This window comes from Ochotona princeps, chromosome 16, assembly GCF_030435755.1.
Source record: "Ochotona princeps isolate mOchPri1 chromosome 16, mOchPri1.hap1, whole genome shotgun sequence".
Classification (NCBI taxonomy): Eukaryota; Metazoa; Chordata; class Mammalia; order Lagomorpha; family Ochotonidae; genus Ochotona; species Ochotona princeps.
The window spans coordinates 51,222,571-51,250,176 of record NC_080847.1 but is presented as its reverse complement, the minus strand read 5'-3'; the positions used below and the strand labels follow the sequence as shown (position 1 = coordinate 51,250,176).

The window sequence follows — 27,606 nt, the reverse complement described above, 5'->3', positions numbered from 1 at the left end:
TAAATAAATCTTAAAAAAAGATAATTCAAAAGTCAATTTAATGTATATATATTATTGATATCCTTACGTTTTCTACATATAATTCTATATCTACATCTTTATTACATATATAATACAGAATATTAGTTTGCTTACATATCATTTATTTGCTTTAAGGATTTATTTTGTTTTATTTGAAAGGCAGAGTCACAAGGAGAGAGAGACACAGAGCTTCCATCAGTTGGTTCACTCCACAAATGGAGACAAGGGCCAGAGCTGGGCCAGGCCTGAGCCAGGAGTTCATGCTGCTCTCCCACGTGGGTGCTCAGGCACAAGCCCTGGGGCCATCTTCTGCTGCTTTGCAGGCCTGGTGGCAGGGAGAAGGATGAGAAGGGGAAGAGTCAGGACTCAAGCAGGTGCCCATATGGGGTGCAGGTGCTCCCTGCAGGAGGGAAGGCTTTACCTGTGACACCACACAGCTGGGCCCTAGAGTATCTACACATAGATCACTATTTAGGACAAAGTAATTATTTGATGCAAACTTGTTTCTTAATATAGAGAAAACATGTAGCATAAAGGACTATGCGTAGAATTCAGGAATCGTTTTGTACCCTATAACTTTTGGATTTTCATTCCAATTCCATATTAATTTTCTGTATCTCTGCTCGCTGTGTGGGGGGTGTCCTGGAATCAGATCTTTCAAATTGCAGAGTTTGTGGGCTGCCTGCCTATGGTCTCGCTGCTTGATTTGGAAAAGAGCAAGGTGCATCCATTGCCAGGATGAGATCAGGCCTGACTCTTGACAGTGGTCTCAGTGCTGAGCCCCTGGACTGCCTCACTGAGCAGAGGGCTCTCAGTCCCTCAACTCTCTTTTTCTGGGGGTCCAGGCACAGGGAGTAAGATGTGGTGGAGACAGCTATGGGGAAGGGGCCAAGTCCCAGCCCACGAAGAACCTGCAGGGGCACCACTGCAGGATTCTGAACAGCGAAGGGGTGTGATCCCAGGACTATGCTCTTTCCCCACAACCCTCATTATCACTGAATTCCAGGGCCTTGGACCCCAGCTGACTTCCAGCTCTCTGGCCCCACAGTGCTTCAGCATCCCAGGACACTGCTATCCTGGCCATCCTTCCCACTTTCCCGTGATCCAGGCACCTGGCTGTCCTGAGCTTCCATGATCCAATCCTCTGTCCCAGCCCTGGCTATGGGAAGCAGCACATACGGGACCCCACCTGGGGCTAACAGGACCCCCATAGCCCAGCATGCAGCCATTCATTTTGGGGTTCAACATTCCCTTTTTTTTTTTTTTTTTTTTTTGCCCTGGATGTGTGTGGGACACAGGCTGCTACTGTTTTCGGCCAGAGTCTAATGTCCCAGAAGGCCAGGGGGAAGGCCCTGGGTTCTCTGATCTGCCAGAGGGTTAGGAACTTGAAAAAAGCCATTTTCTTGTTCTTGGTTCCCAACACTGCAGCTTTCTCTCCCCAGTCGCCTCACTGCCAGTCACAGACACGGACTCCATTGATCTGGAATCCCAGCATTCAGAATGCCCCCTGCCTACAAGGCCGCCTTGTCATATGGAGTTCCAGGTCCCCCACCCCACATTCTGATGCTGCTCAACCCCACTATGTACAGACAAGCCTCCTGAGACCCACCCTGCTGCCCACCCAGGCCCCATACCCAGCATCCTGTAGAGAGGTTCCGCAGAGGATGGTGTTAGGCAGATTCACAGTCCAGGTCCCCTGTGTTCACCTGACGCAGCAGCTGGTGTCCAGGTGTCAGTGGTGATAGATGCAATCCAATTGCTCAGCTTGGGCAACTGGGCTGATCTGGATGCACAAGGCAGGCAGGTAAGAGTTGATACCATCATCATCAGAAATTCCAGCATGGGATCCCTGCATGGTACTGGGATCTCAGGTGGAAGAAACAGTTTCAGCTGCACACCCGTGCAAACACATGCTCACACACAGAGCCCTGAGGCCAAGGCCTGAGCCAGGGTTGCGTACACACAACTGATTTCCATGTGGAGGACACTATCTTTCTTGCTGCAAATTCTTTTGTCTGTGAGGCTAAAGACCTCCATGAGACCATTAGCAGTTAACAAGTTCACCCTTGCCACAGTGAAGCCCTTGGAATTAAATGAAAAAGGACCAGCAGGATCACTCAATGACTCAACGCTCACCTTGCAAGCGCAGGCATCCCATAAGGGTGTCAATTCTAGTCCTGTCTGTTCCTGTTCAGCTCCCTGATTGTGCGCTTGGAAAACAGCAAAGGATGGCCCAAAGCCTTGGGCGTCTTCACCTGTGTGGGAGATGCGGGGAAGCTCCTGGCCGCAGACTAGAAAATGGTTTAGCTCTGCCCCGTTGCTTTTTTCCTGCTTGATTCAGTATTCTTTATAATCTTTTGAGGGAAGCTTGACCACAATGTGTCTGGGTGAGGGTCTTGTTGGATCTTACATAATAGGATTTCTCTGCTCTTCCTTTATTTGGCTTCCCATTCTGTTCCCAGCATTTTAGAAGTTCTCTTTTATAATTTCATTGAATACCTCCTGCAATCCGGCCTCTCTTTCCACGCCTTCGGGAATTCTAAGATTTGATTTTTTTCATGGTATCATTCCCTTCTTGGATTTTTTTGTTTTACTTTATTCAGATTTTCTTCCAAAGGCCTGATTAGTTTGTGTTCTCCAATGGGTGATCTTCCGCTTCTGATATTCTTTCTTCTGCAGCATTCATGCTATTGTTCAAGCTTTCTATTGTGTTCTTTAGCCCTAGTGTTTCAGTTTGGAGCTGTTTTATCTCTGTGAGGATGTTATTCTTGAATTCCTTAAGTTCTTCCCAATGTTTTTCATTGTCTTCAGGGAGCAGTTGGTGCTTGTGGCCCTATACGGATCCAGTGAGCCTGCAGCTGAACCCTGGGGCAAGCGGTGGGATTTTGCTTGCCAACCGGGCCAGTTATGTGACTGGTATCCATACTTCCCCACGACTTAGCCCCCACGTCACGCTTTGTCCCCAAGAGATCCTTGTCTCCCTGTCATGTGTTCCTGGTCTCTCTCCAAGGAAATCAGGGTACAGATTCTTCGGGTGTCAGCAGCTTAGCTCTCACTCGGTGTGTCCCTGTTGCAAATCGTCCACTCCCCAGCTGTTTCCTCTCCAGTGGGGTCACCTTTGGTGGTCTGGGGAACACCTGATCAGGTGCCTGTGGGTTATAGTTCAGATTGCTTTTCTTCACCAGTGTTTTATACTCTGGGCTCCTCTGCTTCCCTCTGTTTCCTTGGGGAGGAGAGATTCCCGCTGGGAATTCATGTATGGATTCAAAACTACCTGGGCTTTGTCTACTTCACTGGTTGCAATGGTTATTCACCCTCCTGGGTTGTTGGCTGCTATCCTGAGTTCTGCAATTGCTCTTCCTCACCTTCATGGCACCTGTCTCTCTCCAGTGAACTCCAGGGAGTTTCAAACGCCTTGCCAAGCACTTCTCTTCTTTCAGCTCTCCACTCATCTGGATTCTCTCCCTAGGCTTTCTTCACATGCAGCTATACCAGCTTTCTGTGATCAACCATCTTGAATCCTCCCCAGGGCCAGGTTTTCATAAGGCTAAACCACAGCTAACCTTCAGCATCTGGAACCTTCACAAGCACTCAAGAATCAAGTCTTCAAAACACAATTTTGTTTTTAAATTTGAGAATCAGAGAATCACACAGACAGAAACCAGAGATCCCAAGCATTGGAGTTCTCATTGATGGCCTGCAATAGTACGATCCAACCTAGGTGGAAGCTGGGATCCACAACCTCCATCAAGATCCATTGAGTTGGTGGTAGAGCCCCAACTATTTGAGGCATCCCCACTGCCTCCTAGGGTCTGCATTAGCAGGAAGCTAGGGTCTGGAGTCAGAGCTAGAAATGAAACTCAAGGACCTTAACAGGTATCTGACTCACCAGGCTGACTGCCCACCACATAAACACATCTTTACTGCCAGGTAAATGGCCACCTCCAGAATAACTTCTGAAATAACATGAATTAGTGAAGCTATTATACAAAATTATAGACCTGGTTTCTGGCGAAGTCTCAGAAATTCATCAGAATGAACTGTCACGCAAAAGAGTTCATTTGCAGCAAATAGGGATACCAGAGTGAATGTTTTCCAAAGTGTGACTGAATGAGCAGGGGCGATGAGTATCTTTTATTTTGGATCGACGAGTATGTGAGAGGACAAGTTCTTGACGTCACAGGCAAGGGTGGGTACAAGTCCTCGCAGGTGTTGTTCAGAAGCTTGCGTCAAGGCAAACTTTGCTGCAGTTTATGGTGATGAGGCTTAACCTCTCCCCTCAGTGAAGATCTTAGTATTAAATCAAAGCAAAGGATGACCTTGGGGTATTTTGATTAGGCTGATCTGAGCAGGCATTGCTCTGACAGTAGGATTTGGACTAGCTCAGGATGGTTGTTGACCTCTCCTGGAATGTGACTGAAAACCTTCCTTGCTTTGGCACTCCTGTCTTGAACTACCACCACACTGCATCAGGGTCCCCTGTCCAATTCTGTTTCTTCATGCAGGTGTACTGATCCCAATCAACAATGTGGGGATTTTTTTTCCCTTTTAAGATAATTTTTATCTTCTATGTGGGCACTTTACACAGAGAAGGGAGAAAGAGGTCTTTTTTCTGCTGGTTCACTCCCTAAGTGGATATAACATTCTTCTGACCGAGCCTAGGATGTCACCTCCCAGCACTGTGCTGTGGGTGAGAAGCCAGGCCCCCATACAAGCCAGACTCTAGGGGAGGCACTAGGCTCCCCCTCCTGAAAGAGGAGTCTGCACCAACATGTTTTCTGAAGATTCATTTATTTATCTAAAAGGCAGAGAGAGAAAGAATCTTCCATCCATTGGTTTTCCCCAAAGGCAACTGTAGCAGGACCTTGCCAGGCTCAAGGGAGGCATGCAAAACCACATCCTGGTGTCCACATGAGTGACAAGAAATGATGCTGCAGGCACTAACCATTGCCTTCGTAGGGACATTAGCAGCAAGTTGGATGAGAAGGAGAGCAGTAGGGTTCCCAGTGGAATCTCAAATGGAATGCAGTGGTTTCCAGGCATCTGACAAACAGTTGTGCCTCAGTGCCTTGAGTATGGAAACAGGGACATCCTCTGGGGTACTCCTGGCTCAGGGCCACCTGTGGCCAGGCCAGGGCATGGCCAGAGCAGAGAAAAGAGCCACTAAGCAACTGCCTGAGGCCAGAGTGTGAAGAGAGTGGCATTTTTTTCACTGTGGAAAGGAGCAGGAGGAGAAGTTGGAATTGGTTGGAGTAAAAAGTACACGTTGTAAAACTTTTCCACTGCACCTGGGAACCTCACTGTCAACTGGTCAGAGGAGGCAGGGTTTGGGGACCTCAACCCACCCTCCACACACCGACTTCCCAGCACTCCCATTGAAGATGATCTTTGCAGGAAAGGCTCTGTTTAGACATACTCAGACCTGCACAGTTCCCCTGTTGGAGACCATCCACCTGCTGGTACCACAGCTCGCTTATCTCTGCTCAATTTTCTCGTGAATCACTGGCACTCCTCCATCTGAGCCTCCCCAGCTGCCCTCTGGGGTACGGATGCTGCTGCTGCTGTGGTTTCAACTGTGGACTCCCTAGTTTGGGCTCTCCAGTCCCCTTGCAAGTTTATCTTGTGGGTTCCTGGGGAGATGTGACCAAAGAAATCTGGGTCAGTGCTCTCTTAGGCAACTGACAAAGTTGATTTCCAGGGTTACAGTTCTTGTACACTTAGTAAAACAATAGTTCAGACACAACTCAGAATTAGATGATGTCGGGGAGCTAGGATTCAAGGAGACTAACAGGATGACCTGGTCAAAGCATCGAAGTTGGAACTAGAGAAGAAATACTGTCTGCCCTTGACTGACCAGAGAGAGCGCAGATGTTCACCTATCATCAAGAAGAGCATGAAAACACATCCTAGGACTCACTGGGGGCAAGAACATGCACTGGGCGAGATGCTGTCTGCCTCTTCTTTTCCTGGAACCTCATCTCAACAGGCTCCCACAGGTCTCCGCTGTGCCAGCTATGCTGTTCGATGTATTCCGACGGGGGGCCGTGACAATTGACCTGGCACATGAAGACATGCCCATCCTGTACAACAGAGCCCATGACAGAGTGAGTGAGGAGACCATCGGAGTAGAGCCAGAGGGAGTGAGTGAGCGGAACACTGAAGAGGAACCAGGTGGGAGCCTGAGTACCACCCCACAGATGTCCAAAATGTCCTAAGGTTGGTCAGCAGCAACAGTGAGCTGGGGGACCTGGGAGTGCCGCAGTGCAGGTGACATAGGAGGAAACTGCTGACACAGGAAACTAGCAAGAGGGAGGGTCCTGTCCCACATCGCTGAGGGCCAGGGTGTGACCTGTGTGTCAGTGCTGACTCCATCCTGGAGGGACAGACCCCGTGGAACAGTGCATCCTCTGCTCAGTCTCCCTTGTTTTCACTATGATCCTGGAGCTAATTCCACTTACGGATGTGGCTCTGCTCCCATCTAGGACATCAGGGCTTCCTCTCAGGAGTGGGGAGGCATAGAACAGATGCTAATGCTGCCACTCAGACATTGACTGAAAACTCAGGATCTGAGGAAGAGCTTCTGCCTGGGTCAGAGAGGCCACAGACGCATTTCTCGATCTCAGCCTGTCCCTAGGACCCTTCCTGTTGCACTGCGATGCGCCTTTGGGGCTGAAGCTCTTTGAGAAGTGGCACACACAGCATCCTCCTAGGCACATGGGGGGACCTCAGGCAGACAGGGCGTTAGGAACTATTCTGCAAGGCAGAGGCCCCACAACCAGGGACACTATTACCCCAAGGTCCATTGACTGAATGTGAGAGTCCAACTCCAACCCTCTGGTCCACTCTGAACTTGCGTCAGCCAGCTGCATGGACCCCTGCTATTCCCCTGATGCCTCTCTCTGCTCCTCCTCATATTCATCTATAAACAATTCAGAAAGAACTGGCACAATGTGTACACGGTCTTCAACGACAGGGCAATCGAAAAAGTTATGGCTGAGTCATCATCACTGTCCTGGGTGGAACTGCAACTCCCCAGTTTCAATCAGCGTGGGGCGCAGTCAAGTGCTGCTTTTCCAAGTGATGAGGGAACCGGATCTGAGGCCAGGTGAGGCAGAAGGTGCTGCACCAGACACTGAGAGATTGCACAGAGAGGGCTCCTGGAGCACAGTCCAGGTGAGCAGCACAGATGAATCTCCCTGCTGCGCTCCAGGAGCCCAGGCACTTGGGCCATCTTTTGCTGCTTTAGCAGGTGCAAGAGCAGGGAGCTGGAGCACCAGTAGAGCAGCTGGGACTTTACCCTGTGCCCAGTTGGGATGCCTGAGTCACAGGCAACGGCTTAACCCTCTGCACCACAACTCTACCCCTAGGGTTTTTCTTCTTTTGTTTTTTGAAAGGTTTATTTTTATTGGAAAGTCAGACTCAGAGAGAGAAGGAGAGACAGAAGGAAAGATCCTCCATCTGATGGCTCGCTGCCCAAGTGGCCACAACGACTGGAGCTGAGTTGACTAGAAACCAGGAGCCAGGAGCTTATTCTGGGTCACCTATGTGGGTACAGGGTTCCAAGGTTTGGGGCCATTTGGCTGCTTTCCCAATCCACAAGCAGGGAGCTGGATGGGTAGTAGAAGAGCTGTGACACGAATCGGCACCCATATGGGATCCCAGGTATACAAGGCAAGGACTTTATCTTCTAGGTTTTTGTGCTGAACCCTGCTTACAGCGAAGAGGGAGAGAGAGAGAAAGCTTCCATTTGCCTGTTCATTCCCCAAATTCCGGCTATATGTGAGACTGGGTCAGGCTTTAAGCTGGTTCCTGGAATTCTATCAGGACCCCAGCACGTGGCCATCTTGTGCTGCTTTTGCAGGTCCATTAGCAGGTAGGTGGACTGGAAAGGAAGCAGCCAGTTCACCAGCATTCAGGCATGGTGGTTTAGGCTGCCTCCTGTGGTGCTTGAATCTTGCAAGGGCTCCTGTTCAATACCAGCTGCCCCACTCCAGACCCAGCTCCCTGTGACATGTCTGGGAGAACAGCAGAACTGCCCCCAGCTGGGAAATCCTGAGGATGTTCCTGCTTCAGCCTGGCCTAGTCCTGGCCTTTGAGGCCATCTGGGGAGTAACCAGCAGCAGGAAGATGTGCCTCCCTTTTTTTCTAGAACTTCGTTATTCATTGAAACAAACAAGCAAAAACAACAAACACAAATAGTTAAAAAATTTTTTTTAAATGAAATGAACCAGCTGGAAGGTGAACTGGTGCTCGTGTAGGATGGCAGAATCAAAGGCAGCTGATTCACCCACCACTCCACAAAGCTTTCCCATACACACTGGTTTTCTAAACAGGGAACCAAGGACTACGGGAAAATGAAAGTTATGGATATCTAGCCAGGTATATCCTACTTTGTGCTGAGATCAGGAGAGAAAAATAAACAGCCACACACCCATTCCATAGGTCACATGCTCTGGATAAATCAGTGACATCATGGCCAGGAAGGGGTGTGCACCCTGGAGGACCCCTGTGAGGAGGTGACATGGGAGCTGAGACCTGAAGGGGGAGTTGCGGGCATGGCATGGCAGAGAGCTGGAGTGTGTGTGGTGGTGAGGGGTGTCCCAGGCAGGAGGAGCCCCCCTGGAGTGTGCTTCTTCCCTCCTCTTCCTCCAGGGGCCTGCTGAGCCTCACACTCACACTGGTGTCCTTCTCTTCACTCCCGCAGGGGAATTTGAGGTCTTGCGCCTAAGAGCCCAGAGACACCCTGACAACACAGATAGTGTCCTCCACATGGAAATCAGTGGTGAGTACACGGTCCTGGCCTAGGCTATGGTGTCAATACTATGCATGTGAGCATGTGTGTGCACGTATGCATGGGTGTGCAGCTGAATTTGCTCCATTCACCTGAGATCGCAACCCCATGCGGGGATCCCACTCAAGTGCCATCTTGAATCTTCTGACAATGAGAGCGTCAGTTTTTACCAGCCTTCCTTGTGCTTCAAGACCACCCATGTGGCACCGTCGCCACCAAAACCTGGACACCAACTGCTGCATTAGGTTCTGGGGCCTCCCTCTTTGAATCTTTTCAGGATGCTAAAGGAACCTGCATGAGCAGTATGGTGGGTCTCAGGGGGCTTGCCAGTTACAGAGTGGGAGTCGGGCAGCATCAGAACGCGGGGTGGAAGAACTGGAACTCCATGTGGCAAAGGGGCCTTGTGGACAGGGGTCTTTCTGAATGCTGGGATTCTAGATCAATAAATTCAGTGTCTGTGACTGGCAGTGAGGTCATTGGGCAGAAGGAAGCTCTGGCTTGGGGATTCTACAAATAGAATACCATGTGTTTTGGGTTCCTATTGCACTGGCAGATCAGAGAATACAGGGCCACCTGCCTGCCCTTGTGGGATGCTAGACTCTGAATGGTGAGACCCTGGGCTGAAATGGTAACACCCTGTGCCCCTTCCACACATCCCAGCAGCGTGAAGCTAGCATAGTGGCACAGTGAGCCAAGCTATATACTATGTGGTGGCATCAATATTAGGTTAGTTTGAGGGTCAGTTGTTACACTTCTCCCAAATCCCAGGCATCAGAGCCAAGCAGCCAGGCTGAAGCCCAGGAGGCAGGAGCTTCATCCAGGCCTCCCTCCTGTGGGGCAGGGCCCAAGCTGTGGGTCAGATTCTGGTACATTTAGGCAGGAAGCTGGGTTGTACATGCACGGTTTGTCAGGATTGAGCAGGGTCCCCATTCAATGCTTTTGCTTCACTTGGCAGCTTAAGGAGATGTATCACTTAATTGGGTCCAATAAATGAATGGTTTTTTGTTTATGATTTATTTATTTTATTGGGTAGGCAGATTCACAAGGAAAGACACAGAGAGAGAAGATCTTCCATCAGTTGGTTCACTCCCCAAGTGGCTGCAATGGCCAGAGCTAAGCAGATACAAAGCCAGGAGCTGCTTCTGGGTCTCCCACATTGGGGCAGGAATAGAAGTTTGGGCCATTCTCTTCTGTATTCCCAATCCACAAGCAGGGAGCTGGAAGAGAAATGGAGCAGCCAGGATATGGACTGGCGCCATATGGGATGACCATACATGCAAGGTGAGGATTTAGGTACTAGGCTATGGAGCAGGACACTTATAAAGGGTTTTAATGTTTTGTTTCCTATGTGAAAGGCAGATTTGCAGAATGAAGGGGAGATAGAGAAAGAGATCTTTATTCTGCTGCTTTGCTCCCTAATTGGCTGCAACATTCATTCATCTCTGACGCAGCGTAGGAAGTCACAACTCAGCATCGCAGTGTGGCTGTTAAGCCAGGTCCCAAGACCAGCCAGGATCAAGGGGAGGGCCTAGGGACACTTCCTGAACCAGGAGTCCACAGGAATCTTATGTTTTATTTCTGAAGATTCACTGAAAGGCAGACAGAGAGAGTTTTTTCATCTACAGGTTCATGCCTAAACATACTTAATATTTAATATTGATTAAATAATTTATCAAATATATGTTAATAAAATATCTTATTAAATCTTATTAATAGAAAGAAAGCTTAAGAAATTTTGGGGAGAGACCATCCTCTCCAGCTGCCTTGAAAACCCCAGGATGTTCTGTCCTAGACCGTCCTGTGTGTTGTGGCCATTACCCCTCAGTCACCCTGCCCATGGGACAGCACTAGTCACTGACACACAGGACCAGGAGATGACCTGTACATGGTGCCACAGGCGACAAAGAGTCAGAGATAAAAATACAGCTGGGCCTTCCTGGAGGGCAGATGTGGGATGCAGATGTTTCCAAAGATTAAGTGATCTTTTCTAGGCTCCTCATGCCTGCAGGCCTGGGCTATGTGCCTGGACTTAGCAGAATCATGCATCAGCTCTGATCCTTGGTGCCAGTGTGCCATGGCTTGCTTCTATAACTGGAAAGGAATTATCCTGTGAGTCTCAACACAGTCACCCTCCTCCAGACAGCCCTCAAAGCCCAAATGATTCTGTATGCTTTTTTATGCCCCCAGGACAATTAGCACTCCCCTAACTGTGCCCCAGCCCCATGCACTGAATCTCAGTTCATTCATCAGTCAAAGTATCCTTACATACTAAGAATGTGTCAGGTCCTGCTTGTTAGTATGTAAGATGTGGTGTGTTCCACACTGTCCCCACAACACCCACAACATGGATGCAAGTCCAGGCTCAGGCTGCCAGGATTGTGGGGTCAGCAGGACATCCACTGGTTGGCTTCTGACATCTGGTAGCTTGGGCTCTGAGAGCTCACAGCTAGGTTAGACGTCATTGTGACGCCAGTGTCTGATAAAGCCCAGGAATAGCATGCCCATGAGCCTGAGGTGCGTGAAGCTAGCACAGTGGCTCAGGAAGCCAAGCTATAGCCTGTGATGCGGCATCCCATAGTCAAACTAGTTGAGTGTTGCCTACTAACATCTCTTAAACCAAGGCCCTAATGATGTGGTATGAGAGAATCCCAAGGTCTCCCACCTGTGTTCCACTTATGCTGACTGGCCATATTCAGTAAAAGCCATGGCAGCTGTGACCCTGGTTTACATGCTTTGTATGAACTCATAAACTTTCCTAACCATTCCTTGGGAACTTCCAAGGAACATGTTATCCTCTGCTGTCCTGTGATGAAAACGGGTACAAGGAGGTTGGGTAGCTTTGCACAGAGATCACCAGGAGCTCACTGAGTGCCCCAAGTCACGTGGAAATCATTTCCACTCTTCCTTGCTAGCTTTCTTTCTTCCCACTGCTCCGTTTTTATCCCCATTTGCAGGTGAACACACTGGGGTGTTTCCTTGTGACAGTGAACAGCAGCCCTAGGAGCAACAGGTGGGACCCAGGTCTGTGGTCCTTGCTGAATGAAGATTGGGGGGGAAGAAGCAGAGGCAGAGGGAGAGTTGGTGGCATCCAGGGAAAGGAGGCTGGGGCCAGTGTGGTGGTTCAACAGGAACCTTCTCCTGTAAGAATCCCAATATTCCCATGGTGGATTCCTCCGCCTTGTTTGTTGCATAACCACAGTTCAAGTTCAGTTGAGATTCCCTCATTGCAAGCATATATCAAACATAGAGTCCAGCATCTTATTGTCCAGTCAAGTTCAACGGCTTCTTAGGTATACCCTCTTTGGTTTGAAGAGAGAGCCAGCAGAGTGTCATCCCGGTCAATTAAAAGCTCCAACATACCATCAGCGAAAATTTACATCATTATGGAATTAATTGACATAGTAATGAGTAACCAATATGTTAAAAATAAATGCGAGTGTTTGGGGAGGGGTGGGGAGAATCCCAGCACCTATGAAACTGTGTCACATAATGCAATGTAATTAATAAATAAATAATAAAAAGAATCCCAATATTCCATATGGGCTCTGGTCATATCTTGGCTTCTTCACTTCCCATTCTGCTTATTGCCTAGGCAAGCAACAGAGGATGGTCCAAGTCCTTGGATCCCTGCATACATGTGAAAGAATACGGAAGTTCCTGGTTTCTAGATCTGATTTGTTCAGCTCTGACCATTCGGCCATTTGGGTAATGAACCAGCAGATGGAAGATCTTTGTCACTACTTCTCTGTTAATCTGACTTACAATAAAATAAACTAGTTAAAACTAAAAATACAAGAAAAGGAGGCTAAAGACAGGGCAGTGGGTGATGTGCTGATTCTCAGGTGTCATAAGGCTGTTCTGGGTCATTTCAAGCATCTTGCCGTGTGGCCTCTGGACAGTGGCTTCCCAATTCAGGCCCCGATTATTCACAAATAAACAGAGGAGATGCTGCTCGCTCTTTAGGTGTAGCACACAAGGGCAGCTTTAAAGGAAGACAGGGAGAGGCAGAAGAGATCTTCCATGCAGTGTTCTACTCATCAAAGGGCTATAGAGCCGGAGGCCGGAGGCCGGAGGCCAGAGCTTTGCCTGGGCCTCCCGCATGTTTGACGGTGCCCACATATATAGGTCAGCAGCTGGTGCCTCCCCAGGTAGTGAACTGGGTTGAACTTGGAGTATTAGGACTCAAACAGGGTCCTCCATCCAATTCTAGTGCTTCAGGTAGCAGCTTAACTAAAGTATATTAGTGCACTGGTCCCAATAAACACATATTTTTGCATTAAATTTTTAAAGGTATACTTAGTGTTATTTGAAAGACAGATCATTCAGTGAGATTAGCAGAAACAGAGCACTACGATCTGCTGGTTCACTCCTCAAATTTCTGCTGATCTCATCAAGGATAGAGCAATTTCTTTTAGGCCTTCCACATGTGTGCAGTGCCCCAAAGACTTGAGCCATTTCCCACCCCAGGATCAGAGGTGCAGCACCAGGAATGAACCAGTGCCCAAATGGGATGGATGCCTGTGGAACCTGGTAAAGGATTAGCATGAACCAGTGCTGAACTGGCCCCAAACAAAAAAACATTTTAAAGCAACCAACATTTATCTCTGACAGTCTCCCTGTAAATCAGGGACGTGTCCACAGCCTGGCTGGATGGCTGTGGCCCAGGGTCTCTCCTGAATAAGCAGTCAGGGGTCGGTCCAGGCTGTAGGCACACAGAGACTAGCTTAGTGCTATAAGAACTGCGCCCCCACCCCCCATGGGCCACTCACTCCGGGCTGGTTGTTGGGCGCAGACTCAGGTCTTCTCTCTCTTCATCCCTCCCCTCCACACCACAGTGTGGCACCCGCTGAGAGAGAGCTTGGAGGGGACTTCAGCACTTTCCCTGATCCAGCCTAGGGGTCATACCACAGCACTGTGCGGTGGGTGGAAAGCCAGGTCCCAAGACCAGCCAGGCTCAAGGGGAGGCCCTAGGTGCCACCTCCTGAAGGAAAGTCTATAAGACTCTGTATTATTCTCTACAGATTCATTTATTTAGGTAAAAGGTATAGGGTATTAAAGAGAGAGAGAGAGAGAGAGAGAGAGAGAGAGAGAGAGAGAGAGAACGCTATAATGCACTTATTCACTCCCCAAAGGTAGCTGTAGTAAGGCCTGGCCAGGCTGAAGGGAGGCACCCGAAAACACATCCTGGTCTCCACACGAGTGACAGGACATGATGCTGGAGCCACTGACCATTGCCTTCTCAGGGGCATTAGCAGGAAGCTGGATGAGAAGCAGAGTAGCCACTATTCCCAATGGGGTCTCATATGGGATGCAATAGTATCCAGGGTCACTGACAAACAGCTGAGCCTCAGTGCCTTGAGTTGGGAAACTGTAATATTTTTCTGTGTTACCTCTGCCTCAGGGCCATCTGTGGCCAGGGCAAGGCCAGAGCAGAGAAAGGAGCCACCAAGCAATTGCCTGAGGCCATAGTGCAAAGTGAGTGTCATTTTTCACTGTGGGGAGGAGCAGGAGGAGGAGTGGGAGGAGGGCCAAATGTGTTGGCATAAAAGGCACAACGTTATGCAACTTTTCCACTGCACCTGAGAGGCTCATTCCACTGGCCAGAGGGGGACAGGGTTGGGGGACGCCAGCCCACCCTCCTCCTGCACCGCCACCACAGCTCTCCTTTTGCAGAAACTGGCTGGCTGGAAGGATCCCACAAGCTCCCTTGTTGGAGACCAAGACCAAGACCTGTCTTTACCACGGTTCACACATTGTGTCCTTGGTTTTCTTGTGGGTCCTTGAGACTCCTCCATTAGAGCCTCCCCATGCTGCCCTCTGGGCTACAGATGCTGCCACTGCTGTGGCTTCTACTGTGGACGCACAAATCCGGGGTCTCCAGTATCCTCCTCCCGGACTATGTGAAGAAGGCCCTGCTGCATGAGTCCTGGTACTCCCTGCAGAACAAAGATGTTGACAAAGTGACCGTGGAGCCCGCTAAGAAGACTCCAGAGACCAATTTTAGCTTTTATGAAGAGGTGGTCACCCAGGTACCTATGGTGGACATCAACAATGGTGAGCTGCAATCTGGGAGTACCATAGAGCAAGAGAGAAGAAAAAGGCAGGAGGAAGGGCATTCTTCCAGAACAGGGAACATGGGGGCATGGGCATCCTTTAGTGAGGATTCTGATCTCTCCCTTAGCAATGTGGTCTGGAACAATGAGGTGTGTTGACAAGATCCACCAAGTGCTGGGTGAATCTTCCATGGGAGAAGCCATGGGTGGAAGGCAGTGAGCTCCCTTAGGTTGTTGAAGCTCCCAGGTCACCTGGAGGGAGCTGCAGATGTGGCTGCTCTGTGGGGACAGGCTGAGATGCTAAGCTTTGGGAAAGGGAGCCAGTGGGGAAAGCAGATGCAGATTTGGGGATGGGTGTGAAATGGAAGATTACAGGAGCAGAACTGGGAGAGGTACAACAGCAAAGTGCCAGGAGGAGTGGATCCTCATCCTGGGCTCAAGCAGTATGAGGGACTGCAGGGTCCTTGAGTCATGAGATGGTGGGTTTTGTGATGAACGCAAGAAAGAGACACGAGGCTGGGGAAAGGAGGAGGTTGGTGAGAAAATCAGAGTTCTGGAAGCTGTTTGGAGGATGCATCCAAATGGTCATGGTTTTTCCTCCTAGGATGAGAAGGCACAGAGTAGGCAATCCCAGGACACTAAGAATCCTGGAATGTAAAATAGCTTCCAGGGAGTGGTCCAACATGGAAAAGAAGCAGTTTGGGAATCAGAGGTGGGTGGTGGAGCTCTTGGGACTGAATGGGTCCAAGGTAGAGCATTTGTTGTAAGTCTGGGCATGCTGGGAGGTAGGAGTCACACAGTACCCCTCTTGGCAGGTAGAGAGGGTGCCTCAGGCAGACAGGGTGTTATGACCCATCCTGCAGGGCAGAGGCCCACCCTAAAGGGGCCACTACTGTCCCCAGGGCATTTCAGCTAACAGTGAGAGTCCAACTCCAACCACTTGGGCCAAATCTTGATTAGGGTCCACATCTGCATTCCTCCCTGACAATCCCTTGACATCTTTCTCCGCTTCTTCTTCTAGAAATTTATGAACAATTCAAAAAGAGCAGGCAAAATGTGTTCATGATCTTCAACAAAACTAAGCTTAAGGAAGCTGTGCCTAAACCATCTTTGATGTACCTGGCAGAGCTGCACCTGTTTAGGCTCAAGGAGCACCAGCGGCAAACACTAGTGCTGTACCAGGTGAGACAGAGCCTGAGCTGAGGCCAGGGTGGGAGGAAGGTGCTGCCCTGCAGAGGGTGCAGGAGCTCAGACCAGGGACCCCTGAGGACTTCAGAACTCTCAGATACTTGACAGGATGTTTCAGTGCTCACAAGAATGGTTTTAGGAGTTGAATCCTTGAAGAAGACTGGAGTCTCAATCATGAAATCTCTGGGAAGGCTGGAGGTTCTGGAACTCATCTGCCCACTAGGGGACCCACTGGCCACATGCACCTTGCATAGCATGTAAATGGATGAGCAGGAAATATTTTCAGAGCTCCCTAATCACAGAGATAATTTTTATTATTTTAAAATTCATGTTCCTTGAGGTTTCTTTTAAAGATGTACATACTTCTTTGAGTAAGTAAAGTATTTCTGAGTGACAGAAATAGAGACAGAGACAGAGGTAAGGGCAGGAACCTGGAATGCCACCTGGGTTTCCCACATGGGTGCCAGGAGTCCAGGTACTTGGGCCATCTAGTGCTGATTTCCCAGGGGCATTGTCAGGGAGCTGGAGCACAGGTAAGTAGCTGGGTGTTTCAGCTGTGTCCAGGGAGATGCCTGAGTCACAGGCCACAGCTCTACCCTCTGCACCACAACTCCAGCTCCTGATTTCTCTTGTCTGATTTTGTATTTGGCAAACAGGAAGGTATAGATGGAGAGTGTGCCTATGCTGCTTCACTCCATAAATGCCTTCAATGTGCAGGGTGGGGCCAGGCACAATCCAGGAGCTTGGGCCTCCATCCTGGTCTCCAATGTGTGTGGCAGAACAAGTTGCACATATTCCATTGCACGCCCAGGCTCATGAGCAGAGAGCTGGATCAGAAGTAGAACAGCTGGACTCACACTGGTCCTCATATGGGATTCTGGCATCACAGGCTGTGGCTTAACTCTCTGTAGCACCACATTGTCTCCATGTTCCTGGAGTTGTACAAGATTATTCTAGAACTCCTCAGGCTCCTACGTGTGTCCTTCTTGGTCCTTATCAAGCACTGGGGTCATAGAATAAGGAATAACATAGCAGTGAGCTCTCAGGTGCAGGCTGTCAGATCTATCTGTTGTGTCCCTGCAGACCCAGAATGCTGGACTAGGTGCCTGGCCTAGGGGTCTGTGCTAGTGGGAGGGGCTTAGCCTGGCAGTGGGGCCTATGGCCTCCAGGGGAATTTGATCACTGTGCAACTCAGCGAATCAGGACTGGCTAAACAGCACCATAAATCCCAGACCTCTTCTCTCTGGGGCACTGTGGGAGGGTGGAGCTGTGGACTGCATGGTGGGTGTGTGGTGTCTGTGGCTGGAGGCTGGCCTGGGAGCAGGGAGAGGGATGGCATGCTCCTTGTGTATGAGGCATGGGCAAGTCTCTACATTTCCTCTCCCTTGTTCTTTGTCCTCCAGAGACACAGAGTCGAATCCTGGAAATCCATAAGCTTCCGCATCCTGACACGCAATGACACATCATTTTCCGTGTGGTTTGATGTCACTGAGGTTGTGCGACAGTGGATGAACCCAAAAGAGGAAGATCGTGGTCTGTTTCATCCTTGCTTCTCCTTGAACCCCTGCCTCGCACCCTGACCTCTCCCATCCTCCATGCTGCTATTAGACACTCAGGGCTGGGTGACACTGAGAGTCTGTTAGTGGTGACTCCATCCCAGAGCACCTGCTGTCCCTGTCCTAGGATGGGAGATGAGGAACAGACACAGCATGACTACCAAGCCCAGTCCTTGCTTTTGTCCCACACGTATAGCATGGACTGTCCTGGTGGAGCTTTGTCTCTTGTCTGACCATGGGAGGGTCACTTCCTTTCCATGTGCATCAGCAACCACCTCTGTTGGAGGGTCAGGGTGGCTGAGAGTTCGAGGTAGTGACAGCACCCATGAAGGGGCTAGGACAGAGCATCTGCTACTGTGGATTCTGTTGTTTAGAGGCAGAATGTGGGGTTAGGAGATAGTCCATCTGCTGGGTCACCCCAATAGCCTCATAGGATGTTTGTTCCTTGTTTCAAAATTTATTTACTGATACCAGCGCTGTCACTTAGCTGACCTAATCCTCTGCCCGTCATGCATATATTCCTCAAGAATATCCGATGGAGTCCTTGCTGCTCCACTTCCAATCCAGCTGCCTGAATATGCTGTGAAAGCAGTGGATAATGGCCAGGTCTTTGGGTCCCTACATCCTTAAAAAAAAAAAAAAAAACTTGCCTCCCTCTGGGACCTGTCCAGCAGTTGGCATTTTCAGGCCTTTGGGGCTATTTGGGTGAAGGACCAGTGGATAGAGGATCTCTCTCTGTCTTGCCCCACTCCATTAATACTGCATTTAAATTAAGGTTGATCTGACAAGCAGTTTCACAGGAAAGAGGTAGGCAGACTTCCATCTGCTTGTTCTCTCTCATAATGACTGTGCCTGGGTCTAATCAAGCCCAGAGCCAGGAATCTCATCAATGCCCCAGCACGCGGCCATCTGTTGCTGCTCTTCCAGGCACATTTTCAGGGAGATGGATCAGAAGGGGAGCAGCCAGTGGCCCAGCATTAAGCTCAGGCACAGGAGGGTGCCTCTGCTTGAATCCCACAAGGACTCCTGGCCAATGCTCAGCTGCTCTGCTTCTACTCCAGTCCCCTGCTGCCCTCTGTGGGAGAACAGTGGAACTGCAGCCAGCTGGCAAATCCTGATGCTGCTCCTGGCCTTCCCTGGGCCAGCCATGGCCTTGGAGGTCATTTGGAGAGTGAACCAGCAGCTGGAAGTTGTGTCTCCCTTGCTTGCCTAGAACTCTGCCATTCAAATAAAGCAATGGTTAGGGGATGATGGCACAGTGGCATTTCCGGCTAATGTTTTTCTGTGTCACTGTCATCCCAGATGGATGCTGGTTCTGGTCCTGGCAACTCCACTTTCAATCCAACTCAGTTCATGGCCTGGGAAAGTAGCAGGGGCTTGCTAAAGTCCTTATGTCCTGGCACTCATCTGAAAGAACCAGAGTTTGCTCCTGACTTCTGGCTTCAGATAGGCCCAGCTCCAGGCAGAATGAGCTTGTGGGGGAATAACCACCAGATCTCTCTTTTTCACTGCTTTCTTCGTATATCCACATTCAAATACATACATACATACATACATACATACATACAATTACAAAATAGTAACAAAAAGAGAGAATGCACTTGAACTGGTGCTCTGTTGGCTACCAGCATCAAAGGCATCCATCTCGTCTCTCCCACAGGGCCATTTGAGGTCTTCTGCCTGAGGGAAGAATTCTTGGGTGAGGAGGAGGAAAAGGCTCTCCACATGGACTTCAGTGGTGAGTACACGATGCTGACCCTGCCCATGGCATCAGTGATGTGTGTGTGAGCACGCGTGTGCAGGTGTGTGACACCCTCACCCCAAACCTGCCCTGTGCCACTGCTTCCTCCACTGACAGTCCCCACCCCATGCAGGGCTCACACCCAGTGATCCTAGTGACCATTCTGACAAGGACAACAGTAAACGACCCTTCCTACTCCTTCTGAGCTATCGGCGGAAGAAGGCCCAGCCCGTGAACAGCTCCCAGCAGCCCTGAGACCCAGGTAAACACTGGGCCCTTCACTGTGGCTTTAAGTGGACATTTCTGAGGGACAGGGAGTGACCTGGGTGAGGTCTCTGTGCTTCGTGCAGTCTGGCCCTGGATGCTGGAGTGTGGGACCTAGGAGCCTTACAGTGTAAGTCCTAAGGGGATTGTCTGCTGCAGTGTGGGAATCCGGCAGCATCAGAATGTGTTTGGAGGAACTGCAATTTGTCTGCGGCAAGATGGCCTTGTTGGAGTCTGCCATTTTGTGCACTGGGACATTCTGATTGCTGGGATTCCAGATCACTGGAGTCAGTGTCTGTGACTGGCAGTGAGGCCACCGGGGAGGAGGAAGCTGCAGTGTGAGGTTCTCAGAATTAGAAGATGGTGTGTTTTGGGTTTTTAAGCCAGTTACAGATCAGAGAACCCAAATCCGACTTCATGGCCTCCTGGGACACTGCTCTGAATGCTGGGTTGAAATGACAGCACCCTGTGCCCCTCTCACACACACACATCTGGAGGCATGAAAATAGAAGTGCTGAGCCCAGAATGCATGATGCCATGCTGGGCTGTGGGTGTCTCCTTACCTCTAGTTGGTGCCTCACGTGTGTTGCCTCCAGCGGCCAGGGCTGGGATAGAGGGTTGGATCGTGGCATCTCAGGACAGCCTGGCACCTAGACGTCTGGTATTTGCAAAACATGTCCAGGATAGCAATGTCCTGGGACTCTGGAGTGCTTTGGGCTCAAATAACTGAATGTTAGTTGATGCCAGATTGTTGGAATTAAGTGAGAATATGTGGAGTTTAGCATGGCCCTGGCACCCTACCCATTCCTTGCTGAGAGTCCTGCTGTGGTGCCCTGGCCTTTATTTCAGGGTGTTCCTGGGCCAGAGATGGCCCCCTTTTCATAACTCCCTAACCACCACATCTTCCTCCTTGTGCCTGGACCCCCAGAAAATGGGGGTTGAGGGGCTGAGAGCCCACCCTCATCGAGACAGGTCAGGGGCTCAGCACCAAGGCTGTTGCCAAAGTCAGACCTGAATGTATCTGGTGATGGATGCATCTTGCTCTTTTCCAAATGATGCAGCAAGAGGAAGCCTTCAAATTCCAGACCCTGGGAGACTGCAGGCTCGGAAATCCACACACATAGGGACCAGGGATTGAAAAATGTAACAGAATTAAAATGGAAAGTCCCAGTTTTTCATGTGCAAGAAGTTTCCTGAATTTTATGCATAGTTCTTTATAACATACATTTTCTGTGGATTAAGAAAACAGGTTTCTATCAGAAAAATTACTTTGTCCTAAATAATTATTATCAGTAGATGCTCTAGGGGCCAGCTGTGCGGTGTCACAGGTAAAGCCTTCCCTCTTGCAGGGAGCACCTGCACCCCATATGGGCACCTGCTTGAGTCCTGACTCTTCCCCTTCTCATCCTTCTCTCTGTCACCAGGCTTGGACAGCAGAAGATGGCCCCAGGGCTTGTGGCTGAGCACCCACGTGGGAGAGCAGCATGAACTCCTGGCCCAGCTCTGGCCCTTGTCTCCATTTGTGAACTAACGGATCGAAGTTCTTTGTCTCTGTCTACTTCTCCTTGTAACTCTGACTTTCAAATAAAGCGAAATAAATGTTTAATGCAAATAAGTGAGTCAATGTGCAAATATTCTGCTATGCAAATAGTTATACTGATAAATATACTGCGATATATAGAACTTAGTTAAGGATATTAATTATATATTCTTATACATATTGACATTTGTATATTACAAAATGTATACCATATTATTGACTATAATATTTTTGTATGTATAATTACTTATGATATAAAATACATCATCCAGCATAACTACTAACAGCCCACAGTATTAGCTGCCTCTGGGGGAAGGCTGGGCCCGTCAGCTCTGTTTACTCTTAGCTGCCCCACCCTGCTTCCCCAGCAGGCACCAACGGGGCCATCAGCCCGTTAGAGTGAGTCAGGGGCGACAGGCTGTGACACAGACACTCCCAGGGTGTCTTGCCATGGCCAGAGCCCAGTGAGGGGAAGGAGTCTGAACAGCCCTGGAGCTTGTCCTGTGTGCTGGGGCCTCAGTGGCTCCTTCTGCTCCTGAGCTGGGGCCGCCCGAGAGGAAGAGGCCTCAGGAAGGCCAGCACAGGGGAGGGCACAGGCTGCTGGGGAGAAGGTTCTGGCCTTGGCCCTCCAGGAAGGGGCGCTTGCCCAGAGGAGACACAGCTCTCTTGTTCAGGGCTCATGGGGCACCCTGATGTGGACCCCGGGGGACCCTGTCACACCCCTCAGTGGTTCTCCACAGGGCTCACCTTGCCGGTAGCTGCTGGCAGAGCACATAAGCACGTGTGTACAGGAAAATCCTCAGCTGGGCACACGAGGGACAGCTACCACAGGGAACATGCCTTCCGGAGGACCTGGATGTGTACCTAGTCCATCCCTGCAGCACCTGGGAAGGCCCTGAGCCGTGGCCTCCGGGACCCTGACTGACTGAGTCCTCCCCTTGCGGGCAGGTCCTGTCCCTCAGTCTGTCAGTCCCACGGACACCCAGCAACCTCACTGGTCCCTCAGGGGTTCATCTCCAGGACGTGCGCTGAGCTGTGTGGACATGGAGACTTTTCATGACACAGTCACAGAAGCTGCGGTGGGAAGCGCCTGAGGTGTGCTGAGGTGGGAATATTCCCTCAGACTGCTCCAGCTGAGCCTGCCCAACGTGAATGCCACAGCTCTCCCGACTGCCAGTCCTCTGTGCTCTGCTCACCCACTGCCCTCCCTGGGAGTCCTCTACTGCTACTATGATGGGAAATCTCTCTCTCTCTTTTCTCTCTCTCTCTCTTTTTCTCCCTCTCTCTTTCTCTCTCTCTATTGCTGCTCTCTGCTTCTCTGTTGTCTCTCATTTCCCCGTTACCACCTCTCCTGCTGGTATAAAAACGTCCTATGTGACTCACTGCTTTTGGGGGCTTGGGTTGGTGGTGTTATTTCCTAACAGGGACCCAGAGAAAGCAGAGGCGATTTGAAGCAGCCAGAACTCGGTGAGAATTCATGAGGCTCCTTTGCGACATCACCTAGAAGGGTTCTGGCCTCAACTGCATCTTTATGAGTTTCTTAAAGATCCACATCAGCTCTGCATTTTTAAAAAAGATTAACTTATTTTTATTGCAAAAGCAGATTGGATTTACAGAGCTGATACAGGGCTCAGTGTGGTGGCCTGGTGGCTAAACAATCATTTTGCACACGCTGTGATTCCGTATGGGCGCCTATTCGTGTCTTGGTGACTCCAGTTCCCATCCAGCTCCTTACTTATGGTCTGGGAAAGCAATAGAAGACGGCCCAAGAATCTTGGAACACTGCACCCACCCGGGAGACCCAAAAGAAGCTCCTGACTCATGGCTTTGGATTGGCTGAGCTCTGGCCATTGCGCCACTTGGGGGAAAGGACCAGTGGACAGATCTTTCTGTTTCTCCTTTTGTGCATAAATCTGCCTTTCTATTACAAATTTAATAATAAAAAATGATATAAGGAGAAAGGTCTTCCATCCTCTGGCTCACTTCCCAAATGCCTGCAGCAGCAAGAAATGAGCTGATCTAAAGCCAGGAGCTTCTTCCAGGTCTTCCATGTAGGTGCTGGGTCCCCACCTTTGGGCTATCTTCTACTGCTTTCCTAGGCCACAAGCAGGGAGCTGGAACATTCGCTGTCCTGCAGCGATGGGTTTGGTGCATGGAACCGATAATAACACGCATTGACTACTGAAGACGGTCAGTAGTCAAAGTTTATTACCAGCATCGGACTTTTTCAAAAAGGCTGTCCAGTAGGCTTCAGGGGAGGGAGGTCCGATCCATTCAATTTCAACAGCAAGAGACAGCTCCCCAATACACAATCAGTTCATCAAGGAAGCCCTTTATCTAAACGTGTGGACCAGGAAGTTTCCTGTCCATTCATCTCCATATCAACTGCTCCCGGGCCTTCCAGAGGAGATTCAACTAACTTTTTTGTAAAAGATTAAAGATGTCTTTCCATGCTGGACTCCAACACCACCAATGTGGTATTCTCAGGCTTGCAAGCCATTGAGCCAATGAGCCAGGACCAGGTCTACACTTTGATAGATATCATTCAGAATCCATTTTTTCCCTCAACATTTATTTATTTTTTTGAAAGTCAAGGTTGAAGAGATCTTCTTCCCACTGCTTCACGTCCCAAAGGTCCATCATGGCCTCGCTGGGACACTCCAACTCTGCAGCCTCAGCTTCATCCGGGTCTCCCACATCGGTGGGGGTGAGGAGGGACAAGGGACCTGGCCCCCCTTCCTCTGCTTTCCCAGGCCCCTGAGCAGGGAGCTGGATGATCTCCAGGGGAGAAGCCAGACCTGAACCAGACCCCATATGTGGTGTCCACAGAGCAGTTCGCATGTATTCCTGCAGAGCCACAGTGCTACGGTGATTCCCTTTATAGAGAATATCTGTTTATATATGATGTCCATATATATATACAATATCTATTTTAAGTATAGATTGTTTACATTGATATACTTTGTATGTGTTTAATTGTATATTTAGTACATATATAATATGTACTATCATATTCATGCATATGGTATATAAATATTATCTACTCATAAAAATTCATAATTATCTTCTATAGTATATATTCCTATTCACCTCAATATGTATTTTATGTCATGTATAATTTTAGCTATATATAATCTTATCTATATATATTATCTTATCTATATATTATCTTTAGCTATATATGTTATCATCAGTAACATAATATCCATTTTATAATATATAAAGTCCATATGTATGTATAAGAATATATGATTAATATCTTGACATAGTTCTCCCTATATTTCTGTATCTCTATCAATGTAACTATTAAGGAACAGAATATTTGCTTATTGACTTATTTATTTGCATTAAAGGTTTATTTTGTCTTATTTGAAAGTCAGAGTTACAAGGAGAGAGAGAGAAACACAGAGCTTCCATCCATTGATTCACTCCACAAATGGAGACAAGGGCCAGAGCTGGGCCAGGCCTGAGCCAGGAGTTCAGGCTGCTCTCCCACATGGGTGCTCAGGCACAAGCTCTGGGGCCATCTTCTGCTGCTTTGCAGGCCTGGTGGCAGGGAGAAGGATGAGAAGGGGAAGAGTCAGGACTCAAGCAGGTGCCCATATGGGGTGCAGGTGCTCCCTGCAGGAGGGAAGGCTTTACCTGTGACACCACACAGCTGGCCCCTAGAGTATCTACACATATCTAGCCATTTGGTCAAATAAATTTTTGATGCAAACTTGTTTTCATAATCCACAGAATATGTGTATTACAAAGAACTATGCATAGAAAATCAGATTTTTTTCGCACCTGAAAAACTTTTGGATTGCAATTCCAACTCCGTATCAACTTTCTGCATCCCTGACCCTTGTGTGGGGAGTGTCCCTGGGTTAGGTTTCCCCGGGTCTGGAATTTGCAGGTTTCCTCCCTGTGGTCTTGCCGCATCATTTGGAGAAGAGCAAGATGCATCCATCACCAGGATGAGATTCAGGTCTGACTTTGGCAACAGCCTTGGTGCTGAGTCCCTGGCCTGTCTCGTTGAGGGTGGGCCCTCAGCTCCTGGAACACTGTGGTGCATGCCCAGGGAGGAAGATGTGGTGGTGAGGGCCACGGGGATCGGGCCAACTCCCAGCCCGGGAACACCCTGAAATAAAGGCCAGGGCACCACAGCAGGACTCTCAGCAGGGAAGGGGTGGGTCCCAGAGCCCTACTCAACCTCTCCTCCCCCCATCATTAAATTTCAGGGCACTGGACCCCAGTTGACTTTCAGCTCCCTGAGCCCACAGAGCTCCAGTATTGCAGGACACTACTCTATCGGCCTAATATCCCACTTGCCAGTGATACAGGCACCTGGCTATCCTGAGCTTCCATGATCATCCCAGCCCTTGAAACGGACAGCAGCAGATGAGGGACCCCAACCTGCAGCTAAAAGGACTTCCATACCCCAACATGGAGACCTGCAGCCCCAGGGTCAGCTTTTCCATGCTCTCTGCCCCAGGATGTATGCATGGAAGGGGCACAGGGTGCTACCATTTCATCCCAGAGTCTCATCATTCAGAGCCTAGTGTCTCAGGAGTCCAGGGCCTGGCCCTGTGTTCTCTGATCTGCCAGTGCAGTAGGAACATGACACGCACCGTCTTACAGTTCTAGGTTCCCCACACTTACAGTTCGTTCTCCCCACAGTCCTCACTGTCAGTCACAGACAATGACTCCAGTGATTCAAAACCCTAGCATTCACAATGCACACAAAGGCGGACTCTAACAAGGCTACCTTGCCCCAGGAAACTCCCGATCCCCTACATGCATTCTGTTGCTGTGTGATTTCCCCCGCTGCAACAGGTTAGATCCTTAGCACTTGCATTGTAAGCCTTGTAGGTTCCAAAATCCAGCATTAAGAGTCCAACTCTCAGGATAAATAGAGACTTATCCTGTCGCAGTCCCCACAGGATGTCGGCCGAAGGCCCCAGTGAAGAGCCCTGTGTTTACCTGGGTCTCAGGGGTGCTGGGAGCTGGTCACGGGCTGGGCTTGCTTTGGCCGGGAGGTTATGATGAACAGGAAGGGCCTGCTTTCCTTGTCAGGATGGTCACTATGGCCACTGGGTGTGACACCTGTATGGAGTGGGAAATATCTGTGGCTGGAGCAGTGGCACCAGGCAGGTTTGGGGTGAGGGCATCACACAAGTGCACATGCTGGGGTCCGTGCAGTGGGTGTGGATGACAAAAAGGTGTGAAGAGAACAGCTCCCCTGTGGCCAAGGACACAAGGAGTTTCCAGCTGTATGGCAAGGCCTGGCAGGTGTTTCTCCAACCACCTCGACACAGTCTCACCCCTTTTGCATGGACACTCAACTACCTTACTAAGAATTCTATAATGTATTGAGGCATTGTTGTTTGTCCCTGTGAGATGGTTTTTGCAATCAATGTGAGCCTGGAAGTTAATGTTGCTGATAATGTCTTGGCGAGTGGGCCTTTAACAATTTACACACAGGAGTACAGTTAAGCCTTTCCATTTCTGGACACCTTATTGTGTGCCTACCCCTTGCCTCAGAATCTGATCCAGACACGTAGCACACCTTCTGGGAATTAGCTTGATAAGAATCCTGAAAATTAATGAAAATGATGGGAGTATGAGCTATACTGCTGTGGCGATAAATACAGTTACTGTAACCTTAAAGGCTAGCCTGTCTTTCCAAATTCTTCGGCGCATAGGAAATATATCTGTTTTAGTCACTTATATGATTTTTAGCTAGAGGAATTAAAGGATGCTTTTATTACTATCATAGAGATATGATTTTACTTATTGTTTGATTGTTTCTGGGATTGTAGAGTCTGTAGTTGTATGGGGATTTAATATTTGAAACTTGTCTTGGATGCTTATGGTTTTTCCCTTGTGAGTATTATTTCCATTGTGTGATGAGCAAGTTGTAGAAACAGAAATGTAGTAGGAACGCATTACTGATGGGCAGGTGATCGTATGTGCCTTGGTCTCAGAGTCATGGTTGTTGCCCAATGGCTACTACTGAAGAATGAATAAATGACCTGCTCTGAAGAAAATCAGTATGGTAATCTATATAATTATCTTCAAGAACATCTGGTTGAACACAAAATAAAAAATAAAATAATCAAACATCTGTGCATATCCATTTAGTCCTGACTTTAAAACTAGAACATTCAAACATTTGTGCAAAGGCTTGTGATGTGTTCGAGTAAATAAAAAAATAGGGTTTCTTGAGCTGTTACAAGAAGGTGCCAGGTGACTGTGTCTGTGTATCTTTTTGCCGACTCCACTCCCCCTTATCAAGATCCGAACTGGGCTAGAGCTGGCCTCCGGCATGCACGCGCATGCTCACACCTAGACCACAGAAGCCATGGGCTGGGTCAGCACCATGTACTCACCACTGATGTCCATGCGGAGATAATTTTCGTCCTCCTCACCCAAGCTTACACGGTTTAAACGGAAGACCTCGATTGGCC

General features: G+C 49.2%; 1 long non-coding RNA gene across 1 annotated transcript; it reads right to left on the bottom strand.

Moving 5' to 3' along the window:
- Nucleotides 1–270: 270 nt before the first annotated feature.
- LOC131482233 (uncharacterized) lies at nucleotides 271–27,606 on the bottom strand. The gene is made up of 3 exons (XR_009246827.1): nucleotides 27,529–27,606; nucleotides 26,120–26,242; nucleotides 271–346 (listed from the first exon to the last, which is right to left on the bottom strand). It is a non-coding gene; the product is annotated as an uncharacterized LOC131482233 (long non-coding RNA).